The following is an 18796-nucleotide window of genomic DNA, read 5'->3' on the forward strand; positions in this document are numbered from 1 at the left end:
GATAGATGTCAATGCCGTGGTTACCTCAGGGAACTGCATATTAGAGTGAGACTAGCTGTCTGGCTCTAATATTTAGATTTGCCAAAACGTGATCCTGTCCACAATGAGCGGGTTTCACAGCGCGACGTCTTGCGAGAGCGGGGTCTCCCATCATGTGCCGGCTCTGCTGCATCGCGGCATATTGCACCGTGGCATGCTGCACCGTGGCATGCTGCACCGTGGCATGCTGCACCGTGGCATGCTGCACCGCGGCGTGCTGCACCGTGGCATGGTGCACCGCGGCATGCTGCACCGTGGCGTGCTGCACCGTGGCATGGTGCACCGTGGCGTGCTGCACCGCGGCGTGCTGCACCGTGGCATGGTGCACCGTGGCATGCTGCACCGCGGCATGCTGCACCGTGACATGCTGCACCGCGGCATGCTGCACCGTGGCATGGTGCACCGTGGCATGGTGCACCGTGGCATGGTGCACCGCGGCATGCTGCACCGTGGCATGGTGCACCGCGGCGTGTTGCTTTACAGGCACAGCATGGCCTGCAGATCACGCCCTTACCTTCACTAGTAATTACTGCACTAGCACATTAGTCACTGAACGAACTACAGAGTGTATAAGGCCAATGATAATTAGTTTTGGTACCATGATCATTGTTAGAGAGAATATCTTGTTGAAGTATATAAGGCTCTGAGGGGAATTCACAGGGTAGAACCTGAAGGGATGTTTCCCCTTGTGTGGGAATCTAGAACTCGGGGCACAGTTTCAATAAAAAGATGGAGAAAGGAGGATTCTCCTGTCTCACCAGCCGAACCTGGAATTCCCTCCCTAAAGCACCTTGGGTGTCCCTACATCACATGGACTGAAGCAGTTCAAGAAGAACTTAAAAACCAGGGGCAGAAGTAGGCAATTCAGCCCCTTGAGCCAGCTTAGCCATACGAGAACATAGAACGATACAGCGCAGTATAGGCCCTTTGGCCCACGATGTTGCACCGACATGAAGAAATTCCTTCTCTTGCGTCTTCTATAGGCAGAGCCGCCCCCCCCCCCACCCCCTCTGAGGCCTGAGTTGGGGGGGGGTGAGGCCTGAGTTGGGGTGGGGTGAGGCCTGAGTTGGGGGTAAGGGGACCGGGCCTGAAAAGGGAGCTGCGCCAGAGGAGGCGGGGCCAGGCAAGTGGAAAGCGCGGGCGTTTTCCTGCACTGGGAGGGGGAGGGGGAGAGCCTGCTGGTGGGCAATGGGGGGGGGAGGGGAAGTTCTACACTGGGAGGGGTTGAGGGAGTGGCTGGAGTGTCCGGGGTCAGCAGAAGTCTGCTGACTTACGGAAGTGCAATGGGGGGAGCAATGCAGCTAGGGGGGGACCTAGCTGGGGGAGAGGGGGGGTTGGGGGTGGGGGTGGGGGGGGGGAACCGGGTTGCTGCTGGAATGGCCAAGGGGGAGCATGAGTCAGTAGAGGAGGTTGGGGCGGGGGTCTGCCGCTGTGGGGAGCGGGCCGTGCGGGGGGCGCGTGCACGTGGCTGGCCTTGAAGGGGATATGGCTAGTCGTCAGGGGAGGGGGTGGGTAGCCCCCTAATCCGGTTCATAACCTGGAATGTAAAGGGACTGAATGGGCCGGTCAAACGGGCCCGGGTGTTTGCGCACCTGAAGTGGCTGAAGGCAGATGTGGCCATGCTTCAGGAGACACACCTGAGGGTGGCGGATCGGGTAAGGTTGAGAAAAGGGTGGGTAGGCCAGGTGTTTCATTCGGGGTTGGATGCAAAAAATCGAGGGGTGGCGATCTTGGTGGGGAAGAGAGTCGTTCGAGGCGTCGAGCATCGTGGCGGCAATGGCGGTAGGTATGTGATGGTATGTGGCAAGCTGCAGGGTGAGCGGGTGGTGTTGGTCAATGTATATGCCCCAAATTGGGACGATGCGGGGTTAATCCGGCGTATGCTGGGCCGGATTCCGGACCTGGAGACAGGGGGCCTGATAATGGGGGGGGATTTCAATACAGTGCTGGACCCGGCATTGGATCACTACAGGTCTAGGACTGGTAGGAGGCCGGCGGCGGACAAGGTGCTGAGGGGGTTCATGGACCAGATGGGAGGGGTGGACCCATGGAGGTTTGCGAGGCCGGGGGCCAGGGAATTCTCATTCTTCTCCCATGTCCACAAGGCCTATTCCCGGATTGACTTCTTTGTTATGAGCAGGGCGCTGATTCCGAGAGTGGAAGATACCGAGTACTCGGCGATAGCCATTTCCGATCACGCCCCGCATTGGGTGGACCTCGAGCTGGGGGAGGAGAGGGTCCAGCGCCCGCTGTGGCACTTAGAGGTGGGGTTGCTGGCGGTCGAGGAGGTGAGCGGGCGGGTCCGAGGGTGTATAGAGAGGTACCTGGAGGCTAACGACAATGGGGAGGTCCAAGTGGGGGTGGTATGGGAGGTGCTGAAGGCAGTGGTCAGGGGAGAGCTGATCTCCATTCGGGCCCATAAGGAGAGGAGGGAGAAGTGAGGGAGAGGCTGGTGGGGGAGATGGTGAGGGTGGACAGGAGGAATGCAGAGGCCCTGGAGGATGGATTGCTTAGGGAGCGACGCAGCGTCCAGGCCGAATTCGACCTGTTGACCACCAGGAAGGCGGAGGCGCAGTGGAGGAAGGCGCAGGGGGTGGTATATGAATATGGAGAAAAGGCGAGCCGGATGCTGGCGCACCAGCTTCGGAAGCGGGACGCAGCTAGGGAGATCGGGGGAGTTAAGGATGGGGGAGGGAGCACGGTGCGAAGTGGGGTGGGTATCAATGGGGTCTTCAGGGACTTCTACGAGGAACTGTATCGGTCTGAGTCCCCACTGGAGGAGGGGGGGAATGGGTCGCTTTCTGGACCGGTTGAGATTCCCGAGGGTGGAAGAGGGGCAGGTGACTGGGCTGGGGGCGTTGGTTGGGTTGGAGGAGTTGGCCAAAGGGATAGGAAGCATGCAGGCGGGGAAGGCGCCGGGGCCAGCTGGGTTCCCGGTCGAATTTTATAAGAAGTATGTGGACCTGCTGGGCCCTCTGTTGGTAAGGACCTTTAACGAGGCAAGGGAAGGAGGGGCTTTGCCCCCGACGATGTCTTGGACGCTGATCTCCTTGACAAGGATCCCCTACAATGTGGGTCATACAGGCCGATCTCACTCCCAAATGTTGATGCAAAGTTGTTGGCGAAGATTTTAGCCGCGAGGCTAGAGGATTGTGTGCCGCAGGTCATTCACGGGGTCAGACGGGGTTCGTGAAAGGGATACAGTTGAATACGAATGTACGGAGGCTCTTGAATGTTATAATGATGCCGGCGGAGGAAGAGGAGGTGGAAATAGTGGCGGCGATGGATGCGGAGAAGGCCTTTGATAGGGTGGAATGGGGGTACCTGTGGGAGGTGCTGAAAAGTTTCGGGTTTGGGGAGGGGTTTGTCATGTGGGTTAAGTTGCTGTATGAGGCCCCGGTGGCGAGTGTGGCCATGAACAGAAGGAGGTCAGAGTATTTTCGGTTACATCGGGGGACGAGTGGAGGGTGTCCCCTGTCCCCCCTGCTCTTTGCACTGGCGATTGAGCCCCTGGCCGTGGCATTGAGGGAGTCAAGGAATTGAAGGGGGCTGGTGTGGGGTGGGGAGGAACATCGGGTGTCGCTCGATGCAGACGATTTGCTGTTATATCTGGCGAACCCGGTGGGGGGAATGCTGCAGGTGATGAGGATTCTCAGGGAGTTTGGGGATTTTTCCGGGTACAAGCTCAATAAGGGGAAGAGCGAGTTGTTCATTGTTCACCCAGGGGACCAGGAGAGGGGGATTGGTGAGCTCCCACTAAAAAGGGCGGAGAGGAATTTCAGGTACCTGGGGGCCAGGTGGCTAGGAGCTGGGGGGACGTGCATAAGTTTAACTTCACGAGACTGGTGGAGCAGATGGAGGAGGAGTTTAAGAGGTGGGACGTGCTGCCACTCTCCCTGGCGGGTAGGGTGCAGTCAGTTAAAATGACGGTGCTCCCGAGGTTTTTGTTCCTGTTCCAATGCCTCCCCATCCTGATCCCTAAGGCCTTCTTCAGGCGGGTTAACAGGAGCGTTATGGGGTTTGTGTGGGCGCAGAAGACCCCGAGGTTGAGAAGGGTGTTCCTGGAGTGGTGCAGGGATAGGGGGGGTTGGCGCTGCCTAACCTCTGTGGGTATTATTGGGCCGCCAACGTGGCGATGGTGCGTAAGTGGGTGACGGAGGGGGATGAGGCGGCATGGAAGAGGCTGGAGATGGCGTCCTGTGTGGGCACGAGCCTGGAGGCGCTGGTGACGGCGCCGCTGCCGCTTCCTCCAACGCTGTACACCACGAGCCCGGTGGTGGCAGCTACCCTCAAAATGTGGGGGCAATGGAGACATCACAGGGGGGAGGTGGGGCCCTTGGTGTGGTCCCCGATATGGGGGAACCACCGGTTTGTCCCGGGGAGGATGGACGGAGGGTTCCTGAGCTGGCACAGGGCAGGTATTAGAAGGATGGGGGCCCTGTTTGTGGACGGTAAGTTTGCGAGCCTGGGTGAGCTGGAGGAGAAGTTCGGGCTCCCCCTGGGGAACACCTTCAGATATATGCAGGTAAGGGCGTTTGGTTGGCGGCAGGTGGTGGAGTTCCCACTGTTGCCGCCACGCAGGGTCCAGGACAGGGTGCTGTCGGGGGTGTGGGTTGGAGAGGGGAGGATCTCGGCAACGTATCAGGTGATGCAGGAGGAGGAGGCCTCGGTGGAGGAGGTAAAGGGTAAGTGGGAGGAGGAGTTGGGTGAGGAGATTGACGAGGGGACGTGGGCGGATGCCCTGCGGAGGGTGAACTCTTCCTCCTCTTGCGCGAGGCTCAGCCTCATACAATTTAAGGTGCTGCATAGGGCTCACATGACCGGGGAAGGATAAGCCGGTTCTTTGGGTGCGAGGACAGGTGTGTTAGGTGCTCAGGGAGCCCACATGTTCTGGGCGTGCCCAGGGCTGGGGGACTTTTGGAAGGGTGTAACGAGGACGGTGTCGAGGATGGTAGGTTCCAGGGTCAAGCCGGGCTGGGGGCTCGAAATATTTGGGCTGGCAGAGGAGCCGGGAGTGCAGGAGGCGAAAGAGGCCGGTATTCTGGCTTTTGCGTCCCTGGTAGCCCAGCGAAGGATTCTTCTTCAGTGGAAGGATGCGAGGCCCCCAAGCGTGGAATCCTGGATCAGCGATATGGCGGGGTTCATTAAATTGGAGAGGGTGAAATTCGCCTTAAGGGGATCGGTACAAGGGTTCTTCAGGCGATGGCAACCGTTCCTAGACTTCCTGGCAGAACGTTAGAAGATGGTCAGCAGCGGCAGCAACCCGAGGGGAGGGGGGCGGTCGGGGGGGGGGTTGGTTCATTTTTCTTGAGAGGGCGTGTATATTTGCTTTTGTGTTGATGAAGGCTGTTAATTTATTATGTATGTATATGGAGGGGGGTCTTTTCTTTCTGTATTTTGTTGTTGATATTTTGTGAAAATTTGAATAAAAATTATTTTATTAAAAAATATATATAGGCAGAGCCCGCTTTGTAAACTGTGCCCCGTAGTTTTCAATTCCTTTAGATTCTCTCAACGTCTACACCACCAGGTCTTATGTAGAATAGAATCAGAGAATAACTAGCATGTAGAAGGAGGCTATTCAGCCCGAGTCTGCGCAGACCCTCTGAAAAAGCACCCTTCAGAGGCCCACTCCCCCATCCTATCCCTGTATCCCCAGCTAACCTTTAGAACACTAAGGGGCAATTTGAGCATGGCCAATCCATCTATGCTATTTCATTTTATATGGACAAAATGGACAATTTCAAGGGCAGCACGGTGGCGCAGTGGTGAACACTGCAGTCTCACGGCGCCGAGGTCCCAGGTTCAATCCTGGCTCTGGGTCACTGTCCGTGTGGAGTTTGCACATTCTCCCCGTGTTTCCGTGGGTTTCGCCCCCACAACCCAAAGTGCAGGGTAGGTCGATTGGCCACACTGAAATGCCCCTTAATTGGAAAAAATGAAGTGGGTACTCTCAATTTATTTTTTAAATCGGACAACTTCACACTTTCCATACGTTATATCATTAGCTGGAAAGTTCAGGGGCGGGATTCTCCGGGAACCGGCGGGGCAGGCCGTACTGGCGTGAACACTCCGGTGTCGGGCTGTCTGGAAAGTGCATAATCCACCTCCGTGGGCTAGGCCGGCGCTGGAGTGGTTGGCGCTGTGCCAACCGGTGGCGCCGAAGGGCCTCCGCTGGCTGGGGCGAGTTGGCGCATACGCAGGAGCACCAGTGTGTTCCCAGAACCGCTGGCGTGTTTCCTGCGCATGCACAGGGGGTTTCTCCTCCGCGCCGGCCATGGCGGAGCTTCACAGAGGCTGCCGTGGAGGGAAAGAGTGCCCCCATGGCATAGGCCCCCCCGCAGATTGGTGGGCCCCGATCGCAGGTCAGGCCATCGTGAGCGCACCCCCCCCCCTCCACCCCCCAGGGCCGGATCCCCCCGCTCTCCCTGAGGACTCCGCAGGCCGCCCTCAAAGCCAGGTCCCGCTGGTACGGACCTGGTCTAATACTCGCCAGCGGGACCAGCCGAAAATGGGTGGCCGCTCGGCCCATCGGGGACCGGAGAATCGCCGGGGGGTGGGGGGGTGGGCACTGCCAATGACTCCCGACTGGTGCGGCACGATCCCCGCCCCTGCCACAAAACCGGCACCGGAGAATTCAGCAGCCGGCTTCGGAGCAGCGGGGTGGGATTCACGCCGCCCTCCGACAATTCTCCGACCCGGCAGGGGCTCAGAGAATTCCGCCCCACAACCTTGCTTGATACTTCAATGAATTTCCTCTGAAGCTGAAGCCATGCTGATAAATGCTTGCCAGGGATTTTCCATTTTAGCTCTTCCGGAACACTCAGCTATCAGAAAATCCCAGATCTTCACCTCAAAATATTCCCAGCCTTTGTTTTCAATGACACCTTCAAAGTAAAAACAATCAACAGGCAGTCAAACATGGGTGGATTTACAATGAAAGACACCCAAAGGGGAGGGGGGGGGGAGGGCAAAATGCAGGTCAGTGTCAGAATCTTTGAAAAATGAGAAGGAGACACATTTTGTGACTTTGTTCAAAATGTGTCTGCTTTTTTCCAGTTACCACTCATCGGTGGAGTATATGACCTCACGCTTGGAGCAGACTAATGAAAAACATTTGACAGTCGATAGAATTTGTAACATTAAGAGGCCTGCTCACGTAGATGCTGGGCTGAATTCTACAGTCCCTCCCCCCCCCCAGCCACGTGTTTCGATTTGGCATGTTAGCGGCGGGATTACATTTTGGGATTAAATCCCATTGAAATGACCCGTCACCATGAAACCCACTGGCGGGAGTCCGCTACTAGCGGGAAAAGTGAATTCCGGCCGCTATTTCAGCTTTGCAAGTGAGCTATGATGATACAGAGAAACCCTATCCGACACCAAATTCAGAAAGAAGCGTGTGAAAACTGAAGCAAAACCCCTGGCAGAAGAGTTTGAAAAGTATGATATTGTTATTTTTACACTTTGTGGAACTGTTTACTTCAAGGAATTCATGTAAAACGCAAAACCTTGATGAAAGAAAGTCACCACAGTCCCTGAGGACCAGAGGCTGCTCTTCCCTTTTGAGAGACAGTTGACTGGTGGTGATGTAACCTGAGGGTCACCGCACCTCAGGCGCGGGTCAAAGTTGAGGAGGCTGGGCCTTCATGGATAGCCTCAACCGGTACAAGAATTGAACAACCATGGTTGCCGTTGCTCTGCATCATGAACTAGCCCTTCCGCTTACTGAGCTAACTGACACCTCTAACATAAATTTATTGAATGCTGCACAATTGTTAGCCTCAATTAAAAATGCCATGGATGTTCGAAATGACTATAGCTCGGTGGAAGCAGGGACATCAACATTAGCAAAACATAGAAGTCCCTCTGATATATTTGATCAGAAGTGTGAAAGAAGAAAGTTACTTTTTTTGATTAAAATAGAGACAAGGAAATCAATTTAGAAGTTAAAGAGAAGATCATCACTGAGACTGTCAATGTTAACTGTGACACAATAATGGTGCAATTGCAGAGTTCAGGTGAACCTCAAGAAAAAAACTTGATTTAGTTTGCATGCTTTTTGACAGAGGTATGGATGAAAATGCTAAAAGCCATTGCAGTAAGAAATTAAGTGAATTCCACCAGGAGAACATGGACACAAATCTTCTGAAGATGAAGTGAAACATTTCATTCAATTTATCGAAAGTGATGAGGCCTGTGTTTCAAGATCACCAGTTCATACTTACCTGGCAGGGGTGAAACCATGATCAAAAAGGTGGTTCGCCCAGGACGAGGCTAGCCCATTGCACTTCGGGTGTGCTGACGCCTGCGATGTCCCCAAATGCGGGATACTCGACTGCAAAATTTGTGGTAGTGGGGGACTGCGTTCGCGCTAAAAAACAAGATCACCAGTATCTTTGTATAGACTGGTACCCGATAGTTTGCAGGCAACCTTGCCAAATGTGGAGGCCATTCTGAAAATAGTTTTAACAATACCTGTCACAAATGCTTCTGGTGAACGTTCTTTTCCTGTATTGAAAAGAGTTAAAAATTATCCGTAAAGTACGGGGCAGCATGGTAGCACAGTGGTTAGCACAGTTGCTTCACAGCTCCAGGGTCCCAGGTTAGATTCCCAGCTTGGGTCACTGCCTACGTGGAGTCTGCACGTTCTCCCCGTGTCTGCGTGGGTTTCATCCGGGTGCTCCGGTTTCCTCCCACAGTCCAAAGATGTGCAGGTTCGGTGGATTGGCCATGCTAAATTGCCCTTAGTGTCCAAAAAGGTAATGAGGGGTGATTGGGTTACGGGGAGAGGGTGGAAGTGAGGGCTTAAGTGGGTCGGTGCAGACTCGATGGGCCAAATGGCCTCCTTCTGCACTGTATGTTCTACGTAGGATGAAGTCAGGGGCATTTGACAAGTTCAGCAATATTAACAATTGGAAGTTGCCCCTTGACAAGGTATTACTTATAATGATGTAGGGCAGAATTCTCTGATCCTTGCGATTCTCTGCTCCCACTGGCAGTACAGCCCCCCACCTCTCTCTCCCCCCACAGCTTTCCTGGTGTCTCCAATGGGCAATTCCATTGACAAGCGGCGGGAGTATAGAATCCCGCGCCAGCAAATGGCACGTCGCCAAGAAACACGCAGCTGTGGGACCAGAGAATCCAGCCCGTAATTGACGATTTTGTAGGAAAAGTGTAGAAAAAGAGCTTTCTAATTTGTCATGCCCCAGGGGCATGAAGCAATAGAATCTGAACAATCATTTTCTCTTCCAGATCCTCTTGGTTGAATTCAGTTTCAAAAGATGGACAATTGCTGGGCTGACAAAATGTTTGCAGCCGATCACATGCATGTAGTTCTGTGACAACATCCTCCCGCTGACCACCATCCCCCTCCAAGACTGCCCACCAGAATGTCTGGAAGACAAGGAATGGAATTCAGGCAGACAAAGCCACAAACTGGACTGGGCTCACTCTACTCACATGACTTTGTGCCAATATCTTTTTTTTAAATTTCTTCAGAGGAATTTAACTTTTATTTTCAAACTGGATTAGAACCTGTGAATAGTAGTGAACGCCAGCCTATGTATCTGGTTGATTGGAGTATTTGCTCCTTCACTAACTCATTCTCCATAAACGATAATGTGATGAAAGAATCTTTAGAAAAAGAGTTGCTCGGCTATGTTTTTACCAGCTGTACAGGCTATTTATAACATTTCATTAAAATCATCTAACAAGGAATTTGCATTTCAAAATGTTTCTCATTACATAGCCCCATGGTTTCATTTCCTTATTGATCATAAAAAGTGCAGATAAAATAAACTCCTGTTGTATCAGTTTTCCATAACAATCTGACCTTGCCGCCCCTGGGTCTGTCTGTGCTGCAATGACGTTATTGACTGGCTCTTCCATCTTGTTTCTCAACAGTGAGTTCCATGTTCCCTCGCCTCAAGGCGCAATATGTACCATCATTCAGACAAGAGATAAGTTTGGATTTCAACAAGGCAATTAGCCATGCAAACATGTTTTAACAGTGAAGAAGCACCGATTAATTTGTTTGGGTTCCCAGGGTGGTGGACGGAAATGAAGTTGTGCACAGGGCCACACTAACTTTAAATCCAATACTGGATAGTTACATTTTCTGTGTTTCTGTGATTTACTTTCCTCTACCAGGACCTACGAGGAAAACAATTTGAATGCTATTGTACATTGTGAGGGGAATTGACTACAACGGTACAGCGGTTATGCTTCAGTTGTACAGGGCATTGGTGAAATCCCATCTAGAGTATTGTGTACAGTGTTGGTCTCCTTGTTTAAGAAAGATGGAAATGCCTTTGAAGCAGTTCAGAGAAAGTTTACTAGACTCATACTAGTGTTATAACCTGCCTGCTTACGACTGGCTGGGGACTAATGGCAATCCCATAAACCTTTGGGAGTATGAGCTTCCCCAATGAGGGGGGCGGAAAAATCATTAGCAGATTCCCTGCATAAATAAAGCTGGCCAGTTTGGAACCGGCTAGAGGAGAGTGAGCAGCAAGGGAAGTTGCTGCTGCTGCTGTTGTTGTTGTTGTATATAGATGTTATTGTAAATAAATGTTGTTATTTCATTCTATCCTTCAACTTCGTGGCCCATTAGAACCTTAGTTAGGCCACACTTGGAGTATAGTGTTCAATTCTGGTCGCCACACTATTAGAAGGATGTGGAGCTTTAGAGAGGCTGCAGAAGAGATTTACCAGAATGTTGCCTGGTATGGAGGGCATTAGCTATGAGGAGTGGTTGAATAAACTCGGTTTGTTCTCACTGGAACGACGGAGGTTGAGGGGCGACCTGCTAGATGTCTACAAAATTATGAGGGGCATAGACAGAGTGGATAGTCAGAGGCTTTTCCCCGGGGTAGAGAGGTCAATTACTAGGGGGCATAGGTTTAAGGTGCGAGGGGCAAGGTTTAGAGTAGATATATGAGGCAAGTTTTTTACACAGAGGGTATTGGGTGCTTGGAACTCGCTGCCGGAGGAGGTGGTGGAAGCAGGGACGATAGTGACATTTAAGGGGCATCTTGACAAATACATGAATAGGATGGGAATAGAGGGATACGGACCCAGGAAGTGTAGAAGATTGTAGTTTAGTCGGGCAGCTTGGTCGGCACGGGGTTGGAGGGCCGAAGGGCCTGTTCCTGTGCTGTACTTTTCTTTGTTTTTTGCTTGTTCTCACAAAACTGGCGACAAGGGTTAAAGTGAATAGCTGTCTACACTGCTGAAGCCACCTCCCTGGATTTTTGTTGGATACAGGTTGGAAGTTGTTTTCTATTACACCATGCCTCTGTAGGGGCGTTTGGATGTTTTTGATGCTGCGCTGGAAAGCTGAAACCAGTACGCACAACGGAGGCGTTACTATTTCCGGGCAAACAACATCACTGAAAACGAACGGCAGGTGGTCATATTGCTCACCGCCTGCGGCCCGCATGCCTTTGGGGTGATTAGGAGCCTTATGTACCCAGCTGCGCCGGACACCAAAACGTTTGATGAACTTGTGAACTTAGTGGGGCAACATTTTAACCCAACCCCGTCCACGATAGTCCAACGTTACCGGTTTAGTACCGCTGAGAGGACCCCAGGAGAATCCCTTGCCGACTTTCTATCCAGGCTACGCAGGATTGTGGAGTACTGTGACTATGGTGAGACCTTGTCAGAAATGTTACGTGACCATTTGGTTTGCGGTATTAACAATGCGGCCACCCAGAGAAAGTTGTTAGCTGAGCCAACATTGACTTTTCAACAGGCCATTCAAATAGTATTGTCCCGAGAGAGCGCAGAACGAGGAGTGCAGGAGCTACAGGGAATGAGGTGCATGCCTTGGGGCACAACCCCTTCCGTCCGAAAGCGACCCCCCGCACTCCTGCGGTACCTTGGGCGAGGTGACCAGTGGCCGTCGGACATTACTCCCCGAAGGGAGCCTTCTCCAGAACCAATGGATGAGGAGCCATGTCCGTGTCAGACTTGTGGGCGCCGACCCCGTCGCGAACGCCGATCCTGAGGGTGCCAGAGGCGCTGTCGTTCCGATCGAAACTGGGACCAGCCCAGAGGCCGTACCTTCCATGTGGATTAACCTGCGGCGACCAGTCCCAAGGACGTGGAGACGGAGGACGACTGCCTGCAGCTGCATTGTGTGGCAGCTCCCCATGTGGCCCCCATTAAGGTGACAGTATGGGTCAATGGTCACTCGCTTGAGATGGAGTTGGACACTGGCGCAGCGGTCTCTGTGATCGCCCAGAGGAACATTCGACCGCATCAAGCAAGGTATACAGACCCTTACATTAACCGACACACAGGCCATGTTGGCCACCGACACGGGGGAACCATTGGACATTGCAGGAACCACGATGACCCCTGTTGTTTATGGACGCCAGGAGGGGCGTTTCCCACTTATCGTGGTGTCCGGCCATGGGCCCAGCCTGTTGGGTCGGGACTGGTTGCGCCATTTGTGGCTGCAGTGGCAGCACATCCGCCAAACAGTTTCTGGAGGGTTGACGATACCCAGATGTATTCCAGCCCGGTTTGGGGAAAATAAAAGGGGCCGTAGCCCGTATCTAAGTCGAACCAGGAGCCACGCCGCACTATTTCCGGGCGCGCCCGGTGCTTTACGCCTTGCTCGAGAAGGTAGAGGGGGAGCTCACTTGTTTGGAGAATTTGGGTATTATCAGGCCCGTCCGTTTCGCTGACTGGGCAGCACCAATTGTACCTGTAATGAAGCCAGATGCCAAAGTTCGCTTGTGCGGCGACTATAAACTTATAGTGAATACGGCTTCCCGACTTGACCGATATCCAATGCCTCGCATAGAGGATCTCTACGCAAAGCTTGCAGGTGGACTCTCGTTCACAAAATTAGATATGAGTCACGCCTGCCTACTGTTGGAGCTGGACCCTGCCTCCCGGCCATATGTAACGATTAATACGCACCGGGGCCTGTATGAATATACACGTTTGCCCTTTGGAGTATCCTTTGCCTGCGCTATTTTTCAATACAACATGGAGGGCATTTTGAGAGGTTTACCACGTGTCACTGTCTACTTAGATGACGTTTTGATTAAAGGGACGTCGGAGCAGGAACATTTGGAAAATTTGGAGGCTGCCCTTAGACGTTTTTCGGAGGCTGGAGTCCGTTTACATCGCACAAAGTGCATCTTTCAGGCGAAGAAAGTAGCCTACCTGGGTTATCGGATGGGCCGCTAAGGTTTGCACCCCGTCGCAGAGAAGGTGCGTGCAATTCAACAGCCCCCCCTCCCCCCCTACTGAGACTTCGCACCTTCGTTCTTTTCTCGGCCTCGTAAACTATTTCGGGAAGTTCCTCCCCAATCTGGCAACTACTCTGGCCCCGTTGCACCTTCTGCTAAAGAAGAATCACACCTGAGTTTGGGGTCAGCCGCAAGGAACCGCTTTCCGGCAGGTAAAACAACAATTGTCATCGTCTGGGTTACTAACCCACTATGATCCTGGAAAGCCTTTGCTCATCACATGTGATGCATCCCCGTATGGCATTGGGACTGTCCTGTCCCACAAGATGGAGAACGGGGCCGAGCGGCCGATAGCTTTCGCCTCCCGCACATTGACTGCAGCGGAAAAAAAGTAGGAGGGCCTGGCGGTGTTCTTTGCAGTGAAACGCTTCCACCAGTACGTGTATGGCCGCCACTTCACTATCGTGACTGATCATAAGCCTCTGCTGGGACTTTTCAGAGAGGATAAGCCAATACCGCCCATTGCTTCCGCACGGATCCAGCGCTGGGCTTTGTTGCTCGCTGCCTACGAGTATTCTCTGGAGCACAAACCAGGAACCCAGATAGCGAATGCCGACGCATTGAGCCGATTGCCTTTATCGACCGGCTCCATGTCGATCCCCACGACCGGTGAGGAGGCTGCAACTCTAAGTTTTATGGACACCTTGCCTGTCACGGCGTCACAGATCCGTGAGTGGACCCAGACGGAGCCAGTCCTGTCAAAGGTTCGACACATATTCCTGTATGGTGGGCAGCATAGACAGCTCCCAGGCGAGTTGCGGGCATTTTCCTCCAAGCTGTCAGAATTTAGCGTGGAAGACGGCATCCTCTTGTGGGGGACGCGTGTGATTGTCCTGGAAAAAGGCCAGGAGCTGATACTATCAGACTTGCACAATAGGCATCCATGTGTGACCAAAATGAAAATGTTGGCCCAGAGTTATATCTGGTGGCCAGGCCTCGACGCCGATATTGATGTGGCCCAAAACTGCTGCATGTGCCAGGAGCATCAGAAGCTTCCACCAGCCGTGCCCTTACATCACTGGGAATGGCCAGGGTGGCCTTGGGCGCGCTTGAATGCGGATTTTGCCAGCCCTTTTCAAGGATCCATGTTCCTTCTATTCATCGATGCCCAGTCTAAATGGCTAGAGGTGCATAAGATGGTAGGCACAACGTCCTGCGCAACAATCGAGAAGATACGTTTGTCTTTCAGTACGCATGGCCTCCCTGAGGTGCTGGTCACGGACAACAGGCAATAGGCCGGACACCTGGAGTTTGCGAGGTTCATGAAGATGAACGGCATACGCCATATCTGCACTGCCCCATACCACCCGGCTCCAAATGGGTTGGCGGAGCGCGCAGTGCAGACATTCAAACGAGGCCTAAAGAAGCAGTCTTCCGGGTCGATGGATTTTTGTTTTCATATAGGACCACCCCACATGCGGTGACTGGGGTAGCTCCCGCACAACTTCTAATGGGCCGGAGACTTCGCACCCGCCTTAGCATGGTTTTCCCGGACATTGGCGCAAAAGAACGCCGCACACAAGAACGGCAGTGACAGGGTTTTTCTCGGCATCGGCCGATTCGGCTGTTTGCGCCCGGTGACCCAATGTTCGTTCGAAATTTTGCTAGTGGTGCCCAGTGGGTCCCTGACATAATCTTTCACCAAATGGGCCCTATCTCTTACCAGGTGCAAGCCCAGGGTCGGCTCCAGCGCAAACATGTAGACCATTTTCGGTCCAGAAGACCACCCCTTCCAAAGATTCCCCGCCCCCGGAGCTCATTTCTATAGCCACAGAGTCCAGACACGATGGAATTATTCCTCACAAACTTCCTCTGGTGCCGCACTCAAAGCCTGCGCAGGTCGTTGCAGGACCACGTGGAGATAGAGACGCCGAGATGACAGAGGTAGCAGACTCCAAATCCGAGATGGAGACACAGGACGCCTCAGAGGGGGAATCCTCGGGCCCACGGGCTATGGATGTACAACCGTTACGCCGTTCATCACGGAAGCGCCGTTCTCCGTCTCGTTACATGCCGCCCAATCAAGCGCCTGCGGCAAAACGAGTCCGATGCCCTCCTTCGCCAGGGTCTTCTGTGGATTCCTTTGACTTTGAGGGGGAGGGATGTTATAACCTGCCTGCTTACCATTGGCTGGGGACTAATTGCAATCCCACAATCCTTTGGGGGGTATGAGCTTCCTCAATGAGGGGGGGGGCGGAGAAATCATTAGCAGATTCCCTGCATAAATAAAGCTGGCCAGTTTGGAACCGGCCAGAGGAGAGTGAGCAGCAAGGGAAGTTGCTGCTGCTGTTGTATATAGATGTTATTGTAAATAAATGTTATTTCTTTCGATCCTTCAACTCGTGCTGGGTTCTTCGTGGCCCTCACAAAACTAGGAATGGGTGGTTTATCTTGTGAAGAAAGGTTTATTTCCACTGGAGTTTAGAAGAGTAAGAGGCAACTTGATTGAAGCCTCTAAGATCGTGAGGGGCATTGACGGGGTGGATATGGAAAGTATGTGTCTTCTGGTAGGAGAATCTAGAACTAGGGTTTACTGCTTAAAAATAAGGGGTGCTTATTTAACAGAGAAATGAGGAGAAACCTTTTCTCTCAGAGGATTGTGAGTCTCTGCAACTTTCAAAAGTGTGGCAAGAGATGGGCGGCACAATGGCACAGTGGTTAACACCGTTGCCTCACAGTGCCAGGGTTAAATTCCGGCCTCGGGTGACTGTCTGTGTGGAGTTTGCACTTTCTCCCTGTGTCTCCATTTGTTTCCTCCGGGTGCTCTGGTTTCCTCCCACATTCCAAAGACATGCAGGTTAGGTGGCCTCGCCTAAATTGGCCCTTTGTGGTCATAACGTTAGGCGCAGTTACGGTGCTCGGATGGGGGGGTGCCCCTCGGTAGGGTGCTCTTTCCAAGGGTCAGTGCAGACTCAATGGACTGAATGGCCACTGGGGAGATTCCATGAAAAGGCAGTGGAAGCAGAATCACGGAATATTTTGAAGACAGAGCTAGATAGATTATTGACCAATAAGGTGGTGAAAGGTGATCTGATGTAGGCAGGAATGTGGAGTTCTGATTACAATCGAATCAGCCTTCACATGGTCAATTTTCAACTCTTCCCTGCTTTTTTTCACCTTTCCTATCTCCATTTCGGAGGGTAGGTTATCAACAAATATTCCCTGGCTCCCACAGCCATCAACTAGATTTCCTTTGACAACACAAAAGCAACTATACTTAACAAAAAAACCAAAAAGAAATGCTTGTGATGTTCGTCAGCGAGCAGCTACAGAGTGTCATGATATTCAAACACACACATCATGATGGACACACTAACAGGCAAATCAGAGTACACAACACCACAACCAATCACAGACAAGAACACCAACCACATAAAAAGCACGAGCACGACACCTGGAGGTCAGTAGGTCTGGGGAGAAGGAAGCATGAAAGAGCTGTTGAAACACCACAAGCAGGGAGCCCCCCACGTGCAGAGTGCAAAGACCAAGTTGTAAATAGTGAGTTGAAATAAACAAGCGTTGTACCATATGCAACTGTGTTGGCTCTTCTGTGTGTTAGAACACCCAACACCACATGGTACAGGAGTGGATCGATACCTGCCTACCAACCTGCCATTCTGGACATGGACCACACCGGCAAACCGCAGCCGATGCAAGTCACGGGGAACCTAGGCACCAACTGGAAGCTCTACAGGCAGCGATTTGACCTGTACATCCGTGCCACCGAAAAACAGAATGTCTCGGATGATTCGAAGATTGCAATGCTCCTCTTCTACGCAGGCCCCCACCCAAATGATGTCTTTAATTCACTGGTGTTCGAGGAAGGCGAAAACCAGGCCAAATATGACACGGTCATCCTCAAAATGGACCAGCACTTTCAAACTGAAGTAAACGAAACTTTCGAAAGATACATCTTTCAGCAACGCCTGCAAGGTAAGGAGGAGCTTTTTCAACCCTTTTTGACGCACCTCCGGATTCTGGCGCAGTCCTGCGGTTACGGCACCACCACAGAGTCCATGATCAGGGACCAGATTGTTTTTGGCGTTGCCTCCAGTGGCCTACGCCAGCAGCTTCTTAAAATAAAGAGCCTCACCTTAGCGTCTGCTGTGGAAGCCTGTGTCCTCCATGAGAATGCTGCCTGCCGTTTTGCCCGATTTCAGGCGTCCGAGTTGGCACGGAGGGGGTCCCCAGCCGTCGAATCGGCAAGCCAGGCCGCCCACGACGTTGAACGCATCCAGGCCGTCGATTTCTTCCCGCCCCACGGCCCGGACGACAGCGGCCGCTTCCCGCGCTTTTCGCGGTCTCCCGCGCAGGTGCGCGCCAAGAATAACGGCCACAACGAGGGACGCACTGCGCAGGCGCGCCCACCGCAAGATCGCACTGCGCATGCGCAGTGGCGCAACGAACGCCGTGACGTCATGACGTGCAGCAAGTGTGGAGGTCTACACTTAAAAGGGCAATGTCCTGCAAAATACCAACAGTGCAACAGATGTGCCATGATAGGCCACTACGCAGCCCGCTGTCGTGCGGCTCAACCCATGGATCCGGCGCATCCTCGACAACCTCGCACACGAGTCAGGACCGTCCAGCCCACGCATCAAGACTTCCAGTTAAGTGATGCAGATGACCAGGATGACTTCAGAGTTGCCGTCATTGATGTCAACAAGGTCAATGCCATCAATCCAGACGATGAGTGGTGTGCCACCCTGACGGTCAACCGATCGCGCGTCGCCTTCCGTCTGGACACCGGCGCATCCGCCAACCTGATTGCTTACTCTGCAGTCCAGGCCATGAAGGTCAAACCACTCATCACACCATCCCGGCTTAAGATGGTTGACTATAACGGGAACGTTATCCCGTCCGTAGGATCTTGCCAGCTACAGGTGACTCACAAGAGGTACACGGCCACACTCCCCTTCGAAGTTGTGGGCTCATCAAAGGACTCGTTACTGGGCGCACAAGCGTGTAAGGTCCTTCACCTGGTACAGCGCATCATGTCTCTCTCTCCAGATGAGATATCCGACTTCCCGGATGCTGAGTTCCACGCGAATCTCCATTCCCTCCTCGCTCACAACCAGGAGGTTTTTGAAGGCATGGGGACATTGCCACACACGTACAAGATTCGACTCAGACCGGACGCCATCCCTGTCGTTCACGCACCTCGCAGGGTTCCTGCGCCTCTCAAAGACCGCCTCAAGGCACAACTGCAGATTCTTCAGGACCAAGGGGTCCTATCCAAGGTCACGGAGCCCACGCCATGGGTCAGCTCCATGGTCTGTGTAAAGAAGCCCTCTGGCGAGCTCCGTATATGTATAGATCCAAAAGATCTGAACAACAACATCATGCGGGAACACTATCCCATCCCGAAACGAGAAGACCTCACCAGCGAGATGGCGCGAGCCAACATATTCACTAAATTGGATGCGTCCAAAGGATTCTGGCAGATCCAACTGGACCCGGCCAGCCGAAGACTATGCACATTCAAC

At 52.9% G+C, this 18796-nt stretch overlaps 1 non-coding gene across 1 annotated transcript; it reads left to right on the plus strand.

The window, feature by feature from the left end:
- Positions 1–8259: 8259 nt before the first annotated feature.
- On the plus strand, positions 8260–8418 carry LOC140390862 (U1 spliceosomal RNA). Its single transcript, XR_011934917.1, has one exon. It is a non-coding gene; the product is annotated as a U1 spliceosomal RNA (small nuclear RNA).
- The last annotated feature ends 10378 nt before the right edge of the window (positions 8419–18796 follow it).

The sequence above is a fragment of the Scyliorhinus torazame genome, chromosome 14 (assembly GCF_047496885.1).
Source record: "Scyliorhinus torazame isolate Kashiwa2021f chromosome 14, sScyTor2.1, whole genome shotgun sequence".
Lineage (NCBI taxonomy): Eukaryota > Metazoa > Chordata > Chondrichthyes > Carcharhiniformes > Scyliorhinidae > Scyliorhinus > Scyliorhinus torazame.